At 46.5% G+C, this 20,442-nt stretch overlaps 1 pseudogene; it reads right to left on the bottom strand.

The window, feature by feature from the left end:
• LOC147973949 (protein FAR1-RELATED SEQUENCE 5-like) overlaps window positions 1-16,352 on the bottom strand; it is a 29,143-nt pseudogene extending 12,791 nt beyond the window's left edge.
• Window positions 16,353-20,442: the final 4,090 nt, after the last annotated feature.

Raw genomic sequence — 20,442 nt, 5'->3', positions numbered from 1 at the left:
GATCTCTCAGTTGTTATGTTGACAATGAAAGTATACCGCTCAAAATATTATTCATATCTATTTCAAAACCGAGCTCTGGCACCTCTACAAATCCCTGCTTCCCTCTGCGAAGGGCCTATCTATTTACTTTTATGTTGAGTCATCATCCTCTTATTAAAAAGCACCAGTTGGAAAGCACCACTGTCATTTGCATCCATTACTGTTAGTTTACATTGAGTATGACTTGACTGGATCTCTTTTACCATGAATTACAATTTCTAGTCAGTCCTTGATCTTTAAAGGTGCTCTGCATTTATGTTTTGCAGTCTCAGAAAGGGCTAGCGAGATACCATCTTGTCATATCATATCATGATTATTTTGAGAAAGTGTTGTCATCCGAGATTTATTATTATTGCTTGCTAGTTGATTATGCCATTGATATGAGTAAACATGAGACCTAAATGTTATTGTGAATATGGTTAGTTCATAATCTTTGCTGAAAACCTGAATGCTGGCTTTACATATTTACAACAACAAGAGCAAACAGAGTTTGTAAAAGTTTTTCTTTATCACTTTTAGTTTATCAACTGAATTACTTGAGGACAAGCAAAGGTTTAAGCTTGGGGGAGTTGATGCTTCTCCGTCGTATCTACTTTTACAAACACTTTTGCCCTTGTTTTGGACTCTAACTTGCATGATTTGAATGGAACTAACCCGGACTGACGATCTTCTCAGCAGAATTGCCATGGTGTTATTTTTGTGCAGAAATACAAGTTCTCGGAATGACCTGAAAATCAACGGAGAATTATTTTGGAATATATAAAAAATACTGGAAGAAAGGTCCACGTCACGGGGCCCACACCCTGTCCACGAGGGTGGGGGCGCGCCCTACCCCCCAGGGCGGGCGCCCCTGCCTCGTGGGCCCCCTAACGCTCCACCGATCTCAACCTTGACTCCATATATTCACTTTCAGGGAGAAAAAAATCAGGGAGAAGGATTCATTGCGTTTTACGATACGGAGCCGCCGCCAAGCCCTAAACTCTCTCGGGAGGGCTGATCTGGAGTCCGTTCGGGGCTCCGGAGAGGGGAATCCGTCGCCATCGTCATCATCAACCTTCCTCCATCACCAATTTCATGATGCTCACCGCCGTGTGTGAGTAATTCCACATAGGCTTGCTGGACGGTGATGGGTTGGATGAGATTTATCATTTAATCGAGTTAGTTTTGTTAGGGTTTGATCCCTAGTATCCACTATGTTCTGAGATTGATGTTGCTATGACTTTGCTATGCTTAATGCTTGTCACTAGGGCCCGAGTGCCATGATTTCAGATCTGAACCTATTATGTTTTCATCAATATATGAGAGTTATTGATCCTATCTTGCAAGTCTATAGTCACCTATTATGTGTTATGATCCGTTAACCCCGAAGTGACAATAATCGGGATACTTACCGGTGATGAACGTAGTTTGAGGAGTTCATGTATTCACTATGTGTTAATGCTTTGGTTCGGTACTCTATTAAAAGGAGGCCTTAATATCCCTTAGTTTCCAATAGGACCCCGCTGCCACGGGAGGGTAGGACAAAAGATGTCATGCAAGTTCTTTTCCATAAGCACGTATGACTATATTCGGAATACATGCCTACATTACATTGGTGAACTGGAGCTAGTTCCGTGTCACCCTAGGTTATGACTGTTACATGATCGATCGCATCCGGCATAATTCTCCATCACCGATCCAATGCCTACAAGCTTTTCCATATATTGTTCTTCGCTTATTTACTTTTCCGTTGCTATTGTTACCATCACTATAAAACCAAAAAATATTACTTTTGCTACCGTTACCATTATTATCGTATTACTTTGCTACTAAATACTTTGCAGATATTAAGTTTCCAGGTGTGGTTGAATTGACAACTCAGTTGCTAATACTTGAGAATATTCTTTGGCTCCCCTTGTGTCGAATCAATAAATTTGGATTGAATACTCTACCCTCAAAAACTATTGCGATCCCCTATACTTGTGGTTTATCACACTACTAGGTAAAAGCCTAGCAGCTGCACGGGTTTTAGGCCTATCAGTAGCGCGGGATGGAGCATTACTGGTACGGCGCTACAGCTAAAGGTTAGCAGTAGTGTGGGTAAACCCACGCTATTGCTATATCGACTTAGTAGTAGTGTTTTCTCCAAACAGCGCTACTGGTAACTACTAGTAGCGCTTCTCCCAGCACGTGCTACTACTATTATTTCATATTTTATTTCTTTTTATTTCATGTTTTATTCATACACCTTTATAGAAGTTTTCATACAGCAGCATGCACCTTTATACAAGTTTTCATACAGCAGCAATTTAGAGATAGTTTTTACATCATAATGAGTTATTACATCACTGGGTGAAAGAACCGTGGACTAGTTCCAAGTGGATGGACACCCACTTGAAACTAATCCATGTTTCTTTCACCCAATGATATAATAAATATCATCGTCATCATCATCATCATATCATTAACAACTTATCGTCATAATACATCATTGTCATATAACACCTCCTCATGATCATCGTTTTCATCAATGAGACATCACATAGCAAGTTGGTCACTAGTCATAATCACAACTACTCCTCATCATCAACTCTAACACATTGTACCACATAATAAATATTGTACCTCATAGGACCTACTACATTCTCTTAGGACCTACTATATTCTCTTAGGTAAAATAGCATAAAACAAGATAGCCCCTGACTCTCATTATGGAGAATGGAGATTATCCTATCTCTTTCCTTTCACACAATGTTGCTTCCAAGTAGCTCCTTACGACTGTCCATACATTTTTTCCATTATGTGATTTTCATGTCTCCACCTCTTTTAGAAATCCGATATGGACAGGTGAGATTCATAGGATGACCTGGCTGTATGTTCAAAACATTAAGGCGACCTTTCTGATACATCTGATGAGGCGCACAATCATCCGAGATTTTCTGTTGAAAAACATAGTAATAACTTCGTAGTTAGCAATGTAGTTAAGTTTTAAAAGAATTTATGCAAAAGATGCACGGATGTCGTAATAGTAAAAAATCTTACCATAGCATCTCCATGGATGTTACCGTAGTTCAACACGTGCACTAGTGGCACGTATTGACCATAATGCGGATGAGTTTTATTATAGATATTGTAATTCTCAAGATCAGTACAAAATGCGACCAGATGATTTTTCTCTTGATAAGTTAACTCAGAGCCATCGGTGTAGTAGGTTTTGTCTACCATGTTCCGCACATTGTTTGAACAATTAAAATAAGCTGTCAATGGAAATAAGCTGTCAACTATTTTGAAATGAACAATATAAATTAGTTAATAACTATGTTTGAGAAACTCACATAGCGGTAGAATTGGAAGCGTATCAAAAAGGACCCAAATGTCCAAATTGTCTTGGTCGATGTCAGGATCACCAAGATCCATGTTGACAAACATACCCTCTTGAAAATCGTACATCTTGCAAAGTGCTTCCCAACCCGGGCAACCAAAATGGGACACACTCTCAGAATTGTATAGATTTACCTCAAAATCCATACCATGATGGGTCCTTAGGTTAATTTTCTTTGTTTCATTCCTCTCATGATCTTCAAAATCCATCCTCTCCAAGACATAGCGTCTTGCATGGCATGGGATAAGCTATTCGAATTGTAAAAGACGAAAATTACACGTTGAAGTAGTAGAAGTTGAGCTTAATTACGAAAAAACACTTTGCGTTGTAGCTTACCGTATCACAATCGAAGGCCTCCTCGAGCTTAATGCTCAAGCACCGATCTTCGTCCAGGTGAGGCCTGTCGCAGAAACCCCGGTCGTCGTGGCACCAGGACCACTCCCTCGGGAGACTTTCGTCGTCTGAGTACGACATTTCCTATGTTCATAATTCAAATATTAAACTTGTACAATTAAATATATGTACTAAACGAGTACGACATTACACCCCACGACAACAGTCGGGATTCTTCGGCCTCAACAGACTTAAAGTCAACCCGAAATATCATTTAATTATCTTTCTAGAAAATCCAGGCCACTCGATATTTCCTACATATTCTTGCACAAGTCATGCCAAAATTCACGGAAAATTCCGGCATGACCTTTGCTAAAACAAGACATATCGAGCGCCTAAAATTTGCCGTAACGGAAATTAATCAACACTCCGGCAAAACATAGGCCACTCAGAGTAACATGAACATGAACATGAACATGACCGACCACTTGGGCAACCACATATCCTATTTGAGCAACACAAGATATACATGTTTTTACCTACATCATATCTTATAGGACTCATATTGACATGGAGATTTGGCTGGTCTCACCTCGAGGCCGGAGGGGGTCGGTGACGGGGACGACGGCGAGGATGATGGAGGGGCTCCTTGATTTCTGCAAAAACAAAAGCCCTATAAATAAAACCCTAGCGAACATCGATGCGGGAATAATTGCTTGAACTAAAAAAATAACAACAAATATGACATGTTCAACTAGTTTTATTAATTCAAATAGTTCTTACTAAATATAAACTTACTATAAATATAAATAAACTAAAAATAAAGTAGTTCAACTAGTTATATTAATTTTCTTACTAAAAATACATTAGTTCTATTAATTCAACTAGTTCTTACTAAAACTAAACTAGTTCAATTAGTTTATTAATTTACTTACTAATTATTTTAAACACGTACTAAAATAGTAAAAAAACTACATTATACAAAGTAGGGAGGAGGGGAAGGGAGGCGGAAGAGAGAGGAGGAGGGGGAGGAGGCCGGTGGGATCGGAGGAGGGAGGGAGCGGCCAGAGGAGGAGGAGGAGGGAGGGGGCGGGGGAGGAGGGGGAGGGGGCGGCCGGAGGAGGAGGGAGAGGGGCGGTGGGAGGAGGGCGATCGGAGGAGGAGGGAGTACCTCGGCGAGGAGCAGCGCGGCGGCGGCGGACCACGTATAGGTTCGGCGCGGGCGAGAGCGACTGAGAGGGAGTGAGTGTCCAGGGTGAACCGCTCCAGGATAAGGTAAGTAAGTAGTAGCGCGTTTCAGAGAAACGCGCTACTGCTACGGGCCGTAGCAGTAGCGCTGGTCAGCGGTACGCGCTACTGCTAAGTGGGGCTAGCCATCTGCGCCCAGTACAAATATAGCAGCAACACGGTTTCGTGGAACGCACTACTGCTAAAGTAGTAGCAGCAGCGCGGTTTATTTAAAAACTCTACTACTAAGTAGCAGTAGCGAACTGTTTTGTCCAGCGCTACTGCTAAGATTCTATTTATAAGGTTTTCCCTAGTAGTGTAAGTGTGCACATCTTAATTCTTGGCAACTTTTTACTCACCTCGAATTCAGATTCCAATTCCTTTGTTCTTTTTTACTTCCACCGTCCTCTCAAAATGCATTGATGGAGTCCTGGATTAGGGGATCTCTGGACAGCCGGACTATATCCTTTGGCCGGACTGTTGGACTATGAAGATACAAGATTGAAGACTTCGTCTCGTGTCCGGACGGGACTCTACTTGGCTTGGAAGGCAAGCTAGGCAATACGGATATGTATATCTCCTCCCTTGTAACCGACCTTGTGTAACCCTAGCCCCCTCCAGTGTCTATATAAACCGGAGGGTTTTAGTCCGTAGGACAACATACAATCATACCATAGGCTAGCTTCTAGGGTTTAGCCTCTCTGATCTCGTGGTAGATCAACTCTTGTAATACTCATATTATCAAGAACAATCAAGCAGGATGTAGGGTATTACCTCCATCAAGAGGGCCCGAACCTGGGTAAACATCGTGTCCCCTGCCTCCTGTTACCATCCGCCTTAGACGCACAGTTCGGGACCCCTACCCGAGATCCGCCGGTTTTGACACCGACATTGGTGCTTTCATTGAGAGTTCCACTGGGTCGTCATCATAAGGAGGATGACTCGTCTTGTTGTCAAGGACAACATCACCTCTAGGGGAGCCCTGGCTGTAGGCCAAACTCTCCGATTAGGCGGCTTCGTCATGACCGCCCGCTCGGCCGCTGCGCCGACGATGACTTCTCGGGTCATCGAAAATAGCCTCCACATCGTCTCGAAATTTGCCGAGCAGATGGATCCAATAGAGCTCTCCTCTTTGAACGAGCTCTTGGATCGCATCGCCGCTCTGGGAGTCACTACGGACTACGATCGGATTGGGCTTAAACCCGACCAAAGGGAGATTAACTCTCCGCCGGCCACCCATCAGATAGCGGTGGTGGAGGAGCAATGCGATGATTCTCCCTCTATCCTGAGGACGAGCTATGTCCGGATTCCCGAGCTCTTCGAGTCAAATACCCGCTCACGGGAGGACACCGCCTTAACCCTGAACCCAGAATCAGGCCACATACCGAACCCACGGGCAACATCTCGGAGCCCGAACTCCCAAGATCAGAAACTCCCCTGCCCCGGGATCACAGATTGGGTCAAGGTCTGGACTTGAATCCACCCACCCACCCAGATACAAACGATCTTTCCCACATTAGGCAAGCGCCCCAAGAGACAGTACATCACTATTGTGCCAGATTCCTCCTTGTAATGAACAAGATCAAGGACTGTCGCGAGGAAGATGCAATTTCGTTTGTTTGCAACAATTGCATGGACAAGGGAATCCTCAACGCCATAAGTCGCCGTGACATAACACACTTCACTGACTTGGCGGCCATAGTACGAAAATACTGTGTGATGGAAAGTGCCTGGAAAACCCAAACGCAATTTTGGGATAATCCGGCTCTGACAAAACCCCCAGTCCGAACTAAAAGGGTGTACTCTCATAAGTCGCCTGACTCAATTACAAAGAAGTAAAAGCCCACTACAGGGCATGGAACTGTATTGGAGGGATGGCTTAACGGGCCCTGCAAAATCCATAGTACAGCGGATACCATATCAACACACAACCTTAGAGCATGTTGGGTACTCCGGCAGGTGCCCAAGAGCGGTGAGGATCTCCTCATCCAAAATACCTCAGAGCACCTTCCCATGGATAATAATACAGTATTGACGGTCTTCGAGACCTTCGCCTCAAATAATAGGCGTAAGCGAGCACTCCGCAGCCTTGCCGAAGTCTGCCACGTGGCAACAATAAATCCATGGAGCGACACGACTATTACCTTCAATGCCAGTGACGAACCTAAATTCCGAACAGCCCGAGCACCAGCCGCTTTGGTCCTCAGCCCAATTGTAGACGGCTTTCGGCTCACTAAAGTGCTCATGGACGGCGGCAGCGGATTAAACCTCATTTGTGAGGGCACTCTTCAAAAAATGAAAATAGACAACAACCGTATTGAGCAAAGCAGTATGACCTTCCGAGGTATCATCCCCAGTCGGGAGGCACGTTGCGCTGGAAAAATCACACTTGATGTGGTATTCGGCACTCCGGAGAATTACAGGTCCGAAGAAATTACATTCCAAGTGGCCTCGTTCAGTAGCGGATACCACGCCCTTCTAGGGAGGGAGGCATTCACGATTTTTCAAGCCATACCCCATTACGGGTACATGAAGCTCAAAATGCCCGGACCCAATGGAATCATCACTCTAGTTAGTGACCCGGACATAGCACCCCACCCCGAGAACAAAACAGCCGCACTGGCCCTCGAGGCACTATCCGAAGCCCTTGTGGCGGAGGAGTTAACCGTGCTGCGCTCCACGGTGGACAGGGACGACATGATACTAGACAAAAAGATCCAAGTCCACCTCCTTTAAACCAGCGGATGAAATAGTCAAATTCCAAGTCCATCCAACGGACCCCGCAAAAACAGCATCCTCGGGGCACAGTTAAACCCCGCTGTTGACGCCGCACTACGGGAGTTTCTGCGCGAGAATTGGGACATATTCGCCTGACATTCTTCAGACATGCCAGGAATCCCACGCAGATTGGCCGAGCATAGCCTTAATATTTTAAAAGGATTCAAGACGGTCAAGCAAACTCTTCGGCGTTTCTCTGAACCTAAGAGACAAGCCATGGGAGAGGAGCTAGCCAGCTACTGGAAGCCGTATTCATTAGAGAAATAAAACATTCGGACGGGCTAGCAAACCTGGTGATGGTACCAAAGAAGGACAAATCCTGGCGCCTATGCGTCGACTTCAAAGACCTTAATAAGGCTTACCCAAAGGATCCCTTCTCACTCCCTCGCATCGATCAAATCATCGATGCTACCGCAGGACACGAATCATTGTTCTTCCTTGACGCATACTCCGGTTACCACCAGATTAAGATGGCGGAGTCTAATCAAGCCGCAACGGCATTTATCACGCCATACGGCCCTTTCTGTTTTAACACAATGCCCTTTGGGCTCAAAAACGCCGGCGCGACATATCAACGGATGATCCAGACATGTCTGGAAAAGCAGATCGGCAAGACTGTGGAGGCATATGTAGACGATGTGGTCATTAAAACCAGACATGTCGACTCCTTAATAGACGACTTGAGGCTCACGTTCACCAATCTCCAAACATACGACATTAAGCTCAATCCGGAAAATTGTGTTTTCGGTGTCCCCGCCGGAAAGCTCCTGGGCTTCATCGTCTCCAGTAGAGGAATTGAAGCAAATCTGGCTAAAATACGAGCTCTGTCGCAGTTGGCTATCCCAACTGGCCTCAAGCAAATCTAGAAATTAACTGGATGTGTGGCGGCTTTAAGCCGCTTTATCTCCCGATTAGGAGAAAAGGCACTCACCCTTTATCGCCTTCTTCAGTGCACCGAACACTTCGAGTGGACGGACGCAGCCACGGCCAGACTGGAAGAAATAAAAGCCATCCTGGCCACCAACCCAATCTTGGCCGCGCCAACTATTGGCGAACCAATGCTATTATATATAGCGGCAACTCACCAAGTTGTAAGCGTAGTGCTCGTCGTCGAACGAGAGATGGACGAACATAAATTCCCACTTCAAAAGTCGGTATATTATGTATCCACCGTCCTCACTCCATGCAAATCACGGTACCCACATTATCAAAAGATAGCATACACGGTATTCATGGCATCCCGGAAATTACGACATTACTTTCAAGAGTGTTCAATTACGGTGACCTCCGAAGTACCACTCAACGACATAATAAACAAACGCGATGCCACGGGCCAGATTGCCAAATGGGCTATCGAGCTCCTCCCATTCGACATAACATATAAACCACGACGAGCCATTAGGTCGCAAGTACTGGCCGATTTCGTAGCCGAATGGACAGAAGCCGAACTCCCTAAAGAGTACGTCGCATACTCTAATTGGATCATGCACTTCGACGGCTCTAAAATGCTGGCTGGTCTGGGGTCTGGCATCGTCCTGATGTCCCCCACCGGAGATACAGTGCAATACGTACTCCAAATACTATATACAGACTCCAATAACGCAGCCGAATAACGCAGCCGAATACGAGGCCCTATTACACGGTCTCCGGATGGCAGTCTCCATGGGCATTCAATGCCTGGAGGTGCGTGGGGACTCGAACCTCGCAATATCCCAAATAAATGGAGACTTCGATGCCAAGGATCCAAAAATGGCGTCATATCGCAATGTCGTCCTCAAAATGTCAGCTCGGTTTGAGGGGCTTGAATTCCACCATGTGGCTCGGGAAAAGAACCAGGCAGCGGACATCCTTGCCCGTATCGGCGCTAAATGCGACCCTGTCCCACCGAACATCTTCCTGGAAAAACTATTTAAACCATCCGTGGTATGGGAAGGGGACACCAGCAACAATAGTCTGGATCCGGCCACAACCCCAGATATCGAACACTCTGACACAGTCGAAGGCTCGGCCATCGAAATAACACCTTCAGCCCACGTAATAATGGACGTTATCGCCCCGTGGACAGAACCATTCCTGGCCTACCTAACCAGGCATGAATTACCCGAGGACCAAAATGAGGCACGCTGCATGGTGCGGCGATCTAAAGCCTACAAGGTCCACGAGGGAGAGCTTTATAAGAAAAGCACCACCGGAGTCCTTCAAAGGTGCATCTCCAAAGAGGAAGGGCGGAAGCTTTTGGCAGAAATCCATGCCGAACTCGGCGGCCATCACGCCACAGCCCGGGCCCTTGTAAGCAAGGCCTTCCGTACATGTTTTTATTGGCTGACGACCCGGGCAGATGCGCAGCATCTGGTCCAGCATTGCGTTGGTTGCCAGCTATTTGCAAACCAAAGCCATATGCCGCCTACCGCTCTCCAAACAATCCCCATTACTTGGCCCTTTGCGGTCTGGGGGCTTGATATGGTCGGACCCCTTAATGGGGGAACCCATAAGAAAAAATACTTATTGGTCATGGTGGACAAATTCACCAAATGGATAGAAGCCAAACCTATCAAAACGGCTGAATCCGGACCAGTGATAGACTTCATATCCGGGGTTGTACACCGTTACGGCATCCCTCACAGCATCATCACTGACAACGGCATGAATTTTACAACCGACGAGGTGAAACTTTGGTGCAGCAACATGGGCATCAGGCTCGATTATGCTTCTGTCTATCACCCGCAAACTAACGGTCAAGTCGAACGAGCGAATGTTCTTATCATGAGCGGCATTAAACCCAGATTAGTGCAGTCCTTAAAGGAATCAAACACGCACTGGGTAGAGGAGCTCGACTCCGTACTATGGGAGCTGCGGACCACGCCGAACCGCACTACCAGATACACACTGTTTTTTATGTTGTACGGCGCCGAGGCGGTGCTGCCTTGCGACATAATTCATGACTCACCTCGAGTGCGCATGTACGAAGAAAGAGAGGCCGAGCTCGGTCGGCAGGATAGTTTGGATGCCCTGGAGGAGGAGCGCGACGTGGCAAAATCCCGTTCCGCATTCTATCAGCAACAGGCTCGAAGGTATCAAAGCAGAGAAGTGCGGGCCAAAACCTATAACGTTGGCGAACTAGTTCTACGCCTGCCGGAGAAGAAAAAGAACAAGCTCAAGCCCAAATGGGAAGGTCCATTCATTATCGACCAGGTTCTGACTGGTGGAGCGTACCGTCTGCGGGATGCATCGGACAATCGACTCGAGCCAAACCCATGGAACGCAGCCAGACTCCGAAGATTCTACGCCTAGCGCCGGACTCTATGTTCGTCTCCTTACCTCCATCATTTTTTTGCACATCTGTTTTTCTCTCTTTCTTTCTTTTGTTCTTCTCTTCAAGGCCCTAAAGGGCTAAACTTGTGTCTTGGTTACACAATCTTGACGCGCTAACCGCGCTCATTATACCTGGGGGCTTCTTATATAGAAGCTTAAACTAATTATTTTTCCGGCTTTATGCCCCGCACATGTGTTATTCTTCCGCATGTACCTTTTTTCGCCATTATATGCATCGATATGACTTAAGATTTGGCCAAGCTGGGTTGCCTGGCTCTTGTATTTATGCCTTACGTTCCCGTTAATTCGGCTAGGGCATAAGGGGAGCACCTCTGCGATTGTTACTATCGGGTCAGCTGGATGTGTACCTCAGACTGGGTGAAGCCAAAAGCTAGCGTTCTTAAGGGAATATTCGGTCGGTGAATAAAAGATGACTTTCATTTAATTTACTACATGCCCCCAAATGTTTTTAGCCTGCGTCTTGCAGTTCGGACATGCAAATTAGGACATGCGTACCTAGGGAAAGGAACCCTTAACGGAACTATTCTCCCTGGAAGATGTTTCTTACTATCCATGTAATATAACATAGCTAGTTGGGTACTTGTCTGTTCAAGCACTTATGACCCCTACGCCTGGTTTCCATGCATACCCCGGTTTTTACATAACCGAGCGGGTATTCGGATACACTCCGGACTATCGGGTCCAGAGGTCGAAGCGAAAAGGTCCGCCATGACAAATGATTTACAATCCGGCTAGGGACATTACATATGTCACTTGAAGTACACAGTCAATAAGACTGGTTGAATTCTTCTTCTATACCATCCAACAGGTTGTCTAGCCTACAATCCTGTTGAGAATACTATGCGGCTAATTCTACTTGATCATACACTAAGCTGACAGGGATCTCTTTCCCATCAGGTCCCACAGGTCCGACCTCGGCCATGTGGTTTGGGTCCGCTTTGGTATATCGTGTCTTCACCATAGCCCAGGCTTCCCTTGCACCTTGTCGGCAGGCTGATATCTTCCATAATCGGAAGCGCCGCCGCGCTCCCTTAAGCTTCTCTATAAGCTCCCCCATGCCTACGGGCGGGGACGCGGATGGCCACAAGGCTTGGGCAATACCCTGCATCACCTGCCGAACTTGCTCGTGCAGTTGTGAGAGCTCTGGTAGAAGATCACCCGAAGACCCGAGCATCTCCTCTGCGGGACGACCCGTCAGCATACCTGCAGACATAACGTTGTTAGCCGACTTCTTCGCCGAACTCCTTTAAAAAAGTTCGTTCAAGCACTTACTAAAACTGTCGCACCGAAGTCGTTTATTCTCCTTCACGGAGTCTGCAAGCTGGGCTTGGACATCTTTCAGTTCCACGCCCAGCCGGATATTGGTGTCTTGGAGATCATTTTTCTCCTGCCTGACTCGCGTCAGCACGCGTTCGCCAGCATTTTGCTGTCGATCACCACGTGCCGCAATCGCCATCACGGCCTCCGGATTCACTCCGGGGCCACCTGCAACATCTATTGTTAGGTTTGCACACATGCCGCATACTACCTGGTACCCGTATTCTTTGCATTATATACAAATGTTACCAGGGGGACCCTTCTCGGACTCCTTCAATGCGACAACAGCGGCCCCTAGCTGGGCCTTACACTCGTCCAGCTCTTGAGACAATTGGGAATTCTTCTCTGTAAGAACCTGCACAAATAATGATCCTTAAATTAGTTGCGTCAACTGTTTCAAGTCTCGGGGGCTACTGATACATATAATCGTCAGATTTGCTTACCCGTATATCCCTTACATACTGGTCCGTGGCTCTGGCTAGACCATTTTGAGCAGCACGGATGTACGCATCTCCGGAATTGAAGGCATCAAATGCCTCTGGTGAGAAACAAGCGTCACAGAGTATGGCCCGGCGATGCTTGTGATTCATGGCGCTCTCCACTTCTGAATTTGTAGCGGATAGTCCATCCGCATCCTCTGTAGGAGGAGCATCCGAAGTCCGCCCATGTTGGCTTCCGCCTCTATGTCCGGCCCTAGAGCCCGATTGGTGGAGGCGTGATCGGCAGCCTCTCCGGATATAGTCTGGCGAGCGTTTTTTCTACTAAGAAACATGGACGTCAGTATATTTTGAGAAAGACGACAACCACGGAGCGAGGTTTTGTGTCATACCTCTACGCCGACATCTCCGTCCTGACCGCCTTCCTTTTCGGCCTACCCGGCCTCGGTGCCTCTTGTTGGCGAGTTGCTGTGGGTTCGGCATGGCGTCCCGAATGCCTTCCCTGTAAAACACCATATGTGTACGGTAGGTGAAGTGCATAAAAGGGGATCCTATTTTTTGGAGTTGGGATTTTGGTTTTTCTTACGTGCGACGCAGGGAGTAGTCCGGGATAGTCGGCCGTTATGGCTACCATGGCGCCATCGCAGCTCAATTGATAGCATTGCCTGTCTATCAGCTCCACAAATATGTCCGGATCCTCTTCGAGTCCGGGATCGAGGGCCCGGTTAGGGTCCTCCGGTTGTGGAGGTGGGCTGTTGACCTCCCTTACAGATTTTCGCAGTTCCTGCCGTGAAATGGCAAGGTGAGTACCTACGACGAAGAATGCGGGAAGGATGGGAGTAAAGAGGTACAACTCACCCAGCTTGGAGGGTTGTACATGGAGAATCCATCCCGTGGCTTGATACGGATTAACCCCTCTTCTTCTCCCTTGAATAACTCAGACATAATTTTTTGCTAAAGCAGCAGCGGAGTCCGATCCCTTACGCCCGCAACGGGTGGCATCATCTTCCCCGTTAAAACACCACAGGGGGTGCCCTCGATATTGAAGTGGCTGCACTTCCCGCATTATGCATATTGACATAACCTCGATTATTGTCAATCCTGACTGAGCCAGTGCTTCAATTCGGTTCATCATGTAAAGGACTTCTCCGTTGCCTTCCTCCTGGGGGCTCCGTGGGCGCCAGCTTCGACGTTTCTTCAGAGGAGCATTGTTGAACTCAGGAAGACCCTGCCGAACAGGATCTGGAAGGGGAACGTCCTCCATATAAAACCACTCCGAAGGCCAGTCTTCAGACGTCTTCTTCGGAGTACCGGACGGGTATCCGGTCTCGGCAATGCACCATATTTCAGCTCCACCCACCTGATAAAGTGACCCCTTCTATGTGCGGGGCACAAGGCAAAATAACCTTTTCCATAGCTCGAAATGAGCCTCGCAGCCCAGAAACAGCTCACAAAGGGCAACATAACCGACGATGTGTAATATGGAAGCAGGGGTGAAATTATGGAGTTGGAGGCCGTAAAACTCCAGGAGCCCGCAGAGGAACAGATGAATTGGAAATCCGAGTCCCCTTAGTAAGTAAGGGACAAGGCATACCCGCTCCCCCTTAGAGGGGTTGGGGAAGCTCTCCGCTTGCTCCCCGCCATTGTAGGTGGCGAGCCCGGCTCGGACGGGGACCATATACGCTGGAGGGAGAAATCCCTGGGTTTGCAGCTCCACTAATCGACTGTGCAGGACGGAACACCTCTCCCAATCACCGGGCTTAGGGCTACGGGGGCGGGAGGAGGAGTTGCGGTGGTCGGCCATGATGGAATGGATTTTTTCCAAGAGCGCTCCGATGGATTCTCGCCGTGGGAGGATGGTGTGGATTGGATCTAAGAATCCCCATCCCTTTAATATACAACTTATTTACCTGGCTAGGGGGGCGAATGTAAAAATGCCTTGGCTCCTCGCATTCGCTCGATGCGTGGAAGATGGCCTTTATTGGGCACAGAAGCCAAGAGGTCCAACATTTATGGGAGCCGGACACTACTTAACAGATATTCAAGATTTAGAGAAGAACCCGCCTTGCAATGCCGAAGACAATACTACGCGTCGGACTCATCGTCATTAAAGCCTGGTTCAGGGGCTACTGAGGGAGTCCTGGATTAGGGGGTCTCCGGACAGCCGTACTATATCCTTTGGCCGGACTGTTGGACTATGAAGATACAAGATTGAAGACTTCGTCTCGTGTCCGGATGGGACTCTACTTGGCTTGGAAGGCAAGCTAGGCAATACGGATATGTATATCTCCTCCCTTGTAACCGACCTTGTGTAACCCTAGCCCCCTCCAGTGTCTATATAAACCGGAGGGTTTTAGTCCGTAGGACAACATACAATCATACCATAGGCTAGCTTCTAGGGTTTAGCCTCTCTGATCTCGTGGTAGATCAACTCTTGTAATACTCATATCATCAAGAACAATCAAGCAGAACGTAGGGTATTACCTCCATCAAGAGGGCCCGAACCTGGGTAAACATCGTGTCCCCTGCCTCCTGTTACCATCCGCCTTAGACACACAGTTCAGGACCCCCTACCCGAGATCCGCCGGTTTTGACACCGACATGCATCAAGAATCGCACAATATGAAAATTTGATTTCAAATGATTCTTCAACGTATTGTTGAAGCTCTCACTTAATTGTGTGCTTCTCACTCCCAAACTAAAGACATCTCTAATATAACATTCAACCCACTTTTCTTTGACCTTGTATAGATACTATCCAGCCAGGTTTGCTTATGCACTTTTAGCCTCATATTGCCAAACGCTTCTTCAAATGCTATCTTGTCCTCATAGCCATACATACAAGCACTAAAATCAGTGAGAATATGGGACTCTTCTTCTTCTTTCTCCACTTCATCTTCCTCATCACCCTTCACTGGAGATAAATGCTTGCAAGCATTCTGCATTATGTGAAATGTGCACAATCCATGATATGATTCCGTGAAGACTATATCTATGGCTTTTCCCATTGATATATCTTGATCTGTATAGATAATCCTAGGCTGCCTTCCATTATGTGCAGCTAGAAATGTCTCAAATAGCCATATAAATGAGTCACGGGTTTCATCAAACATCAATGCAGCACCAAAAATGGTTGTTTCTCTAAACTGGTTGAGCCCAAGAACAATATCAAATGGCCTATACTCTTTATTTGTGCCAAATGTAGTGTCAATGTGACAACATCTCCGAAGTGCGCATAGTCAAGTAGCATTTTAGCATTAACCCAGAATATGTTGGCTATATTCTCCTCACTGATTAGATCGATTGGTCCTTTAGGAGAACACTTGTATGCAACCGGATATATATGCTAGGTAGCCGATTCAGTATAAATGGCTCATCGTACACGCACAAAGAATTTTGGTCCGCCTCCAAGAGTACATGCACGTATAGACATATGATAGCAACACGCTCCTAGGATTGTATTACTTCAATCTAGTTGATTAATGAACTTAAGTTGCCACATGCTCTTGATTAATCATGCACCCCATGGTTAAATTAATCCAGCCATTGAAGGCCGGCTGATCGATCTGTTTCTTGCACCTGCCTAGTTAGCATAGCAGTACGCAAATGTGCTACATAGGTGCGGACGAGCTGATCTTGTGCGTAGAAGCTGCATGCACCTGGCGTCCGTTAGGTCATGTAGCTCAGTGAGTTTCAGATGTCACCCAGCGTTACAATCGGTCTGTAGTATAACAACACCAGCCAAACACCTAGGTAGTTTTGCTAAAACTGAGAAAAACCATGGTTTCAAGAAACTGTAGTATTCGTTGTGTGCACATCTGAATACTGTGGTTTTCAATTACCATGGTTCTCTAAAAACTTTGTTGCCAAACTAAGCCTTAGCTGGTGAGTGTTTGTGACCGAGATGACTGTCGCTTCCGCATGGATCCACCTCCTAGCCGTTGACCACTTCATTGGAAGGTTAGCAAGGCATTATTTGTTCAGGTGTATGCGATTGTTAGCTAGATGTTCATGTTTGTGGTTTGTTTGGCTTGTGATGTAGGCACGTGTAACCTTGATGGGCAAATATGGTGAAGACTTGAAGTTGATATACTAATGTGATATATGAAGCTATATTCAAGGGCTTCACACAGGTTTGGAATCTTCATTCACATCTGCACCTCACTTGTTACCTGTGCTCTTGCTTCAGTCATTTTTTTTGTAATCATATTTCTATATACTGGGCATCATTCTGTATTGCCAGTGCTTTCTATTAATCACCATTTTAAGTATCATTGCTTGATATACTGGTCTTTTATATGTACCATCTTATTTATCATCTGAAAGCATATTCTACATTACCTTTTGTCTGATGTAGCACTACAATTTTTTTACTGTACATTGATTTATATCTGAAAACTTTAATTATGCTTGGTTTTATATTTCCAGTTCTTTCAATCAATCACCTTTGTAAGACCCACTGCTTGACCCATTTGATACTGAGATCTCAGAGCATATTTTACAATTCTTTTTTCTCATGTACTCTCTCCGTCCCAAAATAAGTGACTTACTGTACATTGCTATATATCTGAATTTTCTTCATTGTGTTTAATTATGGAAAGTACCTTCTTTAACTAAGCGAACAACCTTTCACTAGTAGAAAACAGGACTTTGGTCCAGGCCGGCTCAGCCCATTAGTCCCGGTTCAGTCCAGAACCGGGACCAATGTGGGCATTGGTCCCAGTTCGTGAGCCCAGGGGGCCGGCCGGGCCACGTGGGCCATTGGTCCCGGTTCATCTGGACCTTTTGGTCCCGGTTGGTGGGATGAACCGGGACCAATGGGCCTCGCTCCTGGCCCACCACCATTGGTCCCGGTTGGTGGCTTGAACCGGGACCAAAGGCTCCCCGTTAGTCCCGGCTCATGCCACCAACCGGGACCAATGAGGTGCCTATATATACCCCTCGCTCGCGAGCAGAGCACCCCAGTGCTCTGTTTTCTCTGGCCAAGGGGGAGAGGGCTTTGTGGTGCTCTAGCTCACCTCCTATGCACATGAGGTGTACGATGGAATGCCCGAGCGACACTACTTAAGCTTTCTCCTCTCGAAGCTCGACCTCCAAGCTCCATTTTCCTCGAGATTTGTCTAGATTTAGCGGTCCGTCACGCCCCGTCCCCGTCTTCACCGCCGTCGATCACCCGCGCCGATCTCATCACCGACACCACCGTGGTGAGCCTCTTGTTCTTATCTTCTTTCTGAAAGGAAAAATATTCTTACTTGTATGTTTAGATAGATACTTGTATCATTTTCTTACATTTATTATTGCATCTTATATAGTGCGATGGTTTTGGTATCCGCCCCCGTCGGCCCTCGTCCTGTCTATGATTCGGATGTGGTATGTATATCATCTTTATAACTATTGGTTCATTTATTGTTTATGAAAATCATGCCGACCAACGTGACATAGATTTTATTTATCTAGGATGTATGTGAATCGGAAATGCCAACCGACCCTATTGTCGAGAGGTTAAATTTAGTTGAAGAAGAAAACAATTTGTTGAAGGAAAAAAATTGAGGAGGAGAAGATGATATTGGAGTTGCATGTTGCGGATGTCGTCGATGATCACAAGATCAAGATGGATGCAATGCGCTTGAAGATTAGAAAGATTAGAAAATATGCCATTCATACCGAGGCTTGGTATCATTATGCCGTTGGATCAATTGTTACCTTGGTTACGATTATGATCACATTTATTTTCGCATTGAAATGTTTTACATAGTTTCAATGTATGGTTTAATTAATTAGATGCTCTGGAGAGCTATATGTTGTTAGATGAGAACTATGTATGCACTTTGGTTTTAATGTGATGATGAAATTCTATTAATTTGGACACTTAATTATATATAATGCACACAGATGAACCGGCAATGGATGTACGGTGACACACACCCGCGAGTACATTAAGGGCGTGCATGAGTTTCTCGATGCGGCCGAGGCAAACAAGCAGAATGGTTTTATGTGTTGTCCATGCACTGAATGTGGGAATACGAGGTCTTACTCTAACCGGAAAATCCTTCACTCCCACCTGCTTTACAAGGGTTTCATGCCACACTATAATGTTTGGACGAGGCACGGAGAAATAGGGTTATGATGGAAGACGGCGAAGAAGAAGACTACGATGACAACTATGTGCCCCCTGAATACGGTGATGCTGCAACGAGGGGAGCTGGTGAAGATCAAGAGGAACCAGACGATGTGCCTAATGATGCTGCAACGGGTGAAGCTGCTGAAGATCAAGAGGAACCAAACGATGTGCCCGATGATGATGATCTCCGCCGGGTCATTGTCGATGCAAGGACGCAATGCGAAAGTCAAAAGGAGAAGCTGAAGTTCGATCACATGTTAGAGGATCACAAAAAAGGGTTATACCCCAATTGCGAAGATGGCAACACAAAGCTCGGTACCGTATTGGAATTGCTGCAGTGGAAGGCAGAGAATGCTGTGGCTGACAAAGGATTTGAGAAGCTACTGAAAATATTGAAGAAGAAGCTTCTAAAGGATAACGAATTGCCCGACAGTACATACGCAGCAAAGAAGGTCGTATGCCCTCTAGGATTGGAGGTGGAGAAGATACATGCATGCCCTAATGACTGCATCCTCTACCGCGGTGCATACAAGGATCTGAACGCATGCCCGGTATGCGGTGCATTGCGGTATAAGATCAGACGAGATGACCCTGGTGATGTTGACGGCGAGCCCCCCAGGAAGAGGGTTCCTGCGAAGGTGATGTGGTATGCTCCTATAATACCACGGTCGAAACGTCTGTTCAGAAACGAAGAGCATGCCAAGTTGATGCGATGGCACAGTGAGAACCGAAAGAAAGATGGGAAGTTGAGAGCACCCGCTGACGGGTCGCAGTGGAGAAAAATCGAGAGAAAGTACTGGGATGAGTTTGCAAAGGACCCAAGGAATGTATGGTTTGCTTTAAGCGCGGATGGCATTAATCCTTTCGGGGAGCAGAGCAGCAATCATAGCACTTGGCCCGTGACTCTATGTATGTATAACCTTCCTCCTTGGATGTGCATGAAGCGGAAGTTCATTATGATGCCAGTTCTCATCCAAGGCCCTAAGCAACCCGGCAACGAAATTGATGTGTACCTAAGGCCATTAGTTGAAGAACTTTTATAGCTGTGGAATGAAAATGGTGTACATACGTGGGATGAGCACAGATAGGAGGAATTTAACCTTAAGGCGTTGCTGTTCGTGACCATCAACGATTGGCCCGCTCTCAGTAACCTTTCAGGACAGACAAACAAAGGATACCACGCATGCACGCACTGTTTAGATGACACTGAAAGTATATACCTGGACAAATGCAGGAAGAATGTGTACCTGGGCCATCGTCGATTTCTTCCGACCAACCATCAATGTCGAAAGAAAGGCAAGCATTTCAAAGGCGAGGCAGATCACTGGAAGAAGCCCGCCATGCGCACCGGTGATCACGTGCTTGCTATGGTCAATGATTTACACTACGTAATCTTTGGAAAGGGTCCCGGTGGACTAGCTGTTCCGAATGACGCTGAGGGACACGCACCCATGTGGAAGAAGAAATCTATATTTTGGGACCTACCCTACTGGAAA

The sequence above is a fragment of the Triticum urartu genome, chromosome 5A, assembly GCF_056163025.1.
Source record: "Triticum urartu cultivar PI428250 chromosome 5A, HENAU_Tu73, whole genome shotgun sequence".
Lineage (NCBI taxonomy): Eukaryota > Viridiplantae > Streptophyta > Magnoliopsida > Poales > Poaceae > Triticum > Triticum urartu.
The sequence above is the reverse complement of the archived record's forward strand: the minus strand, read 5'-3'. Positions and strand labels throughout refer to the sequence as shown.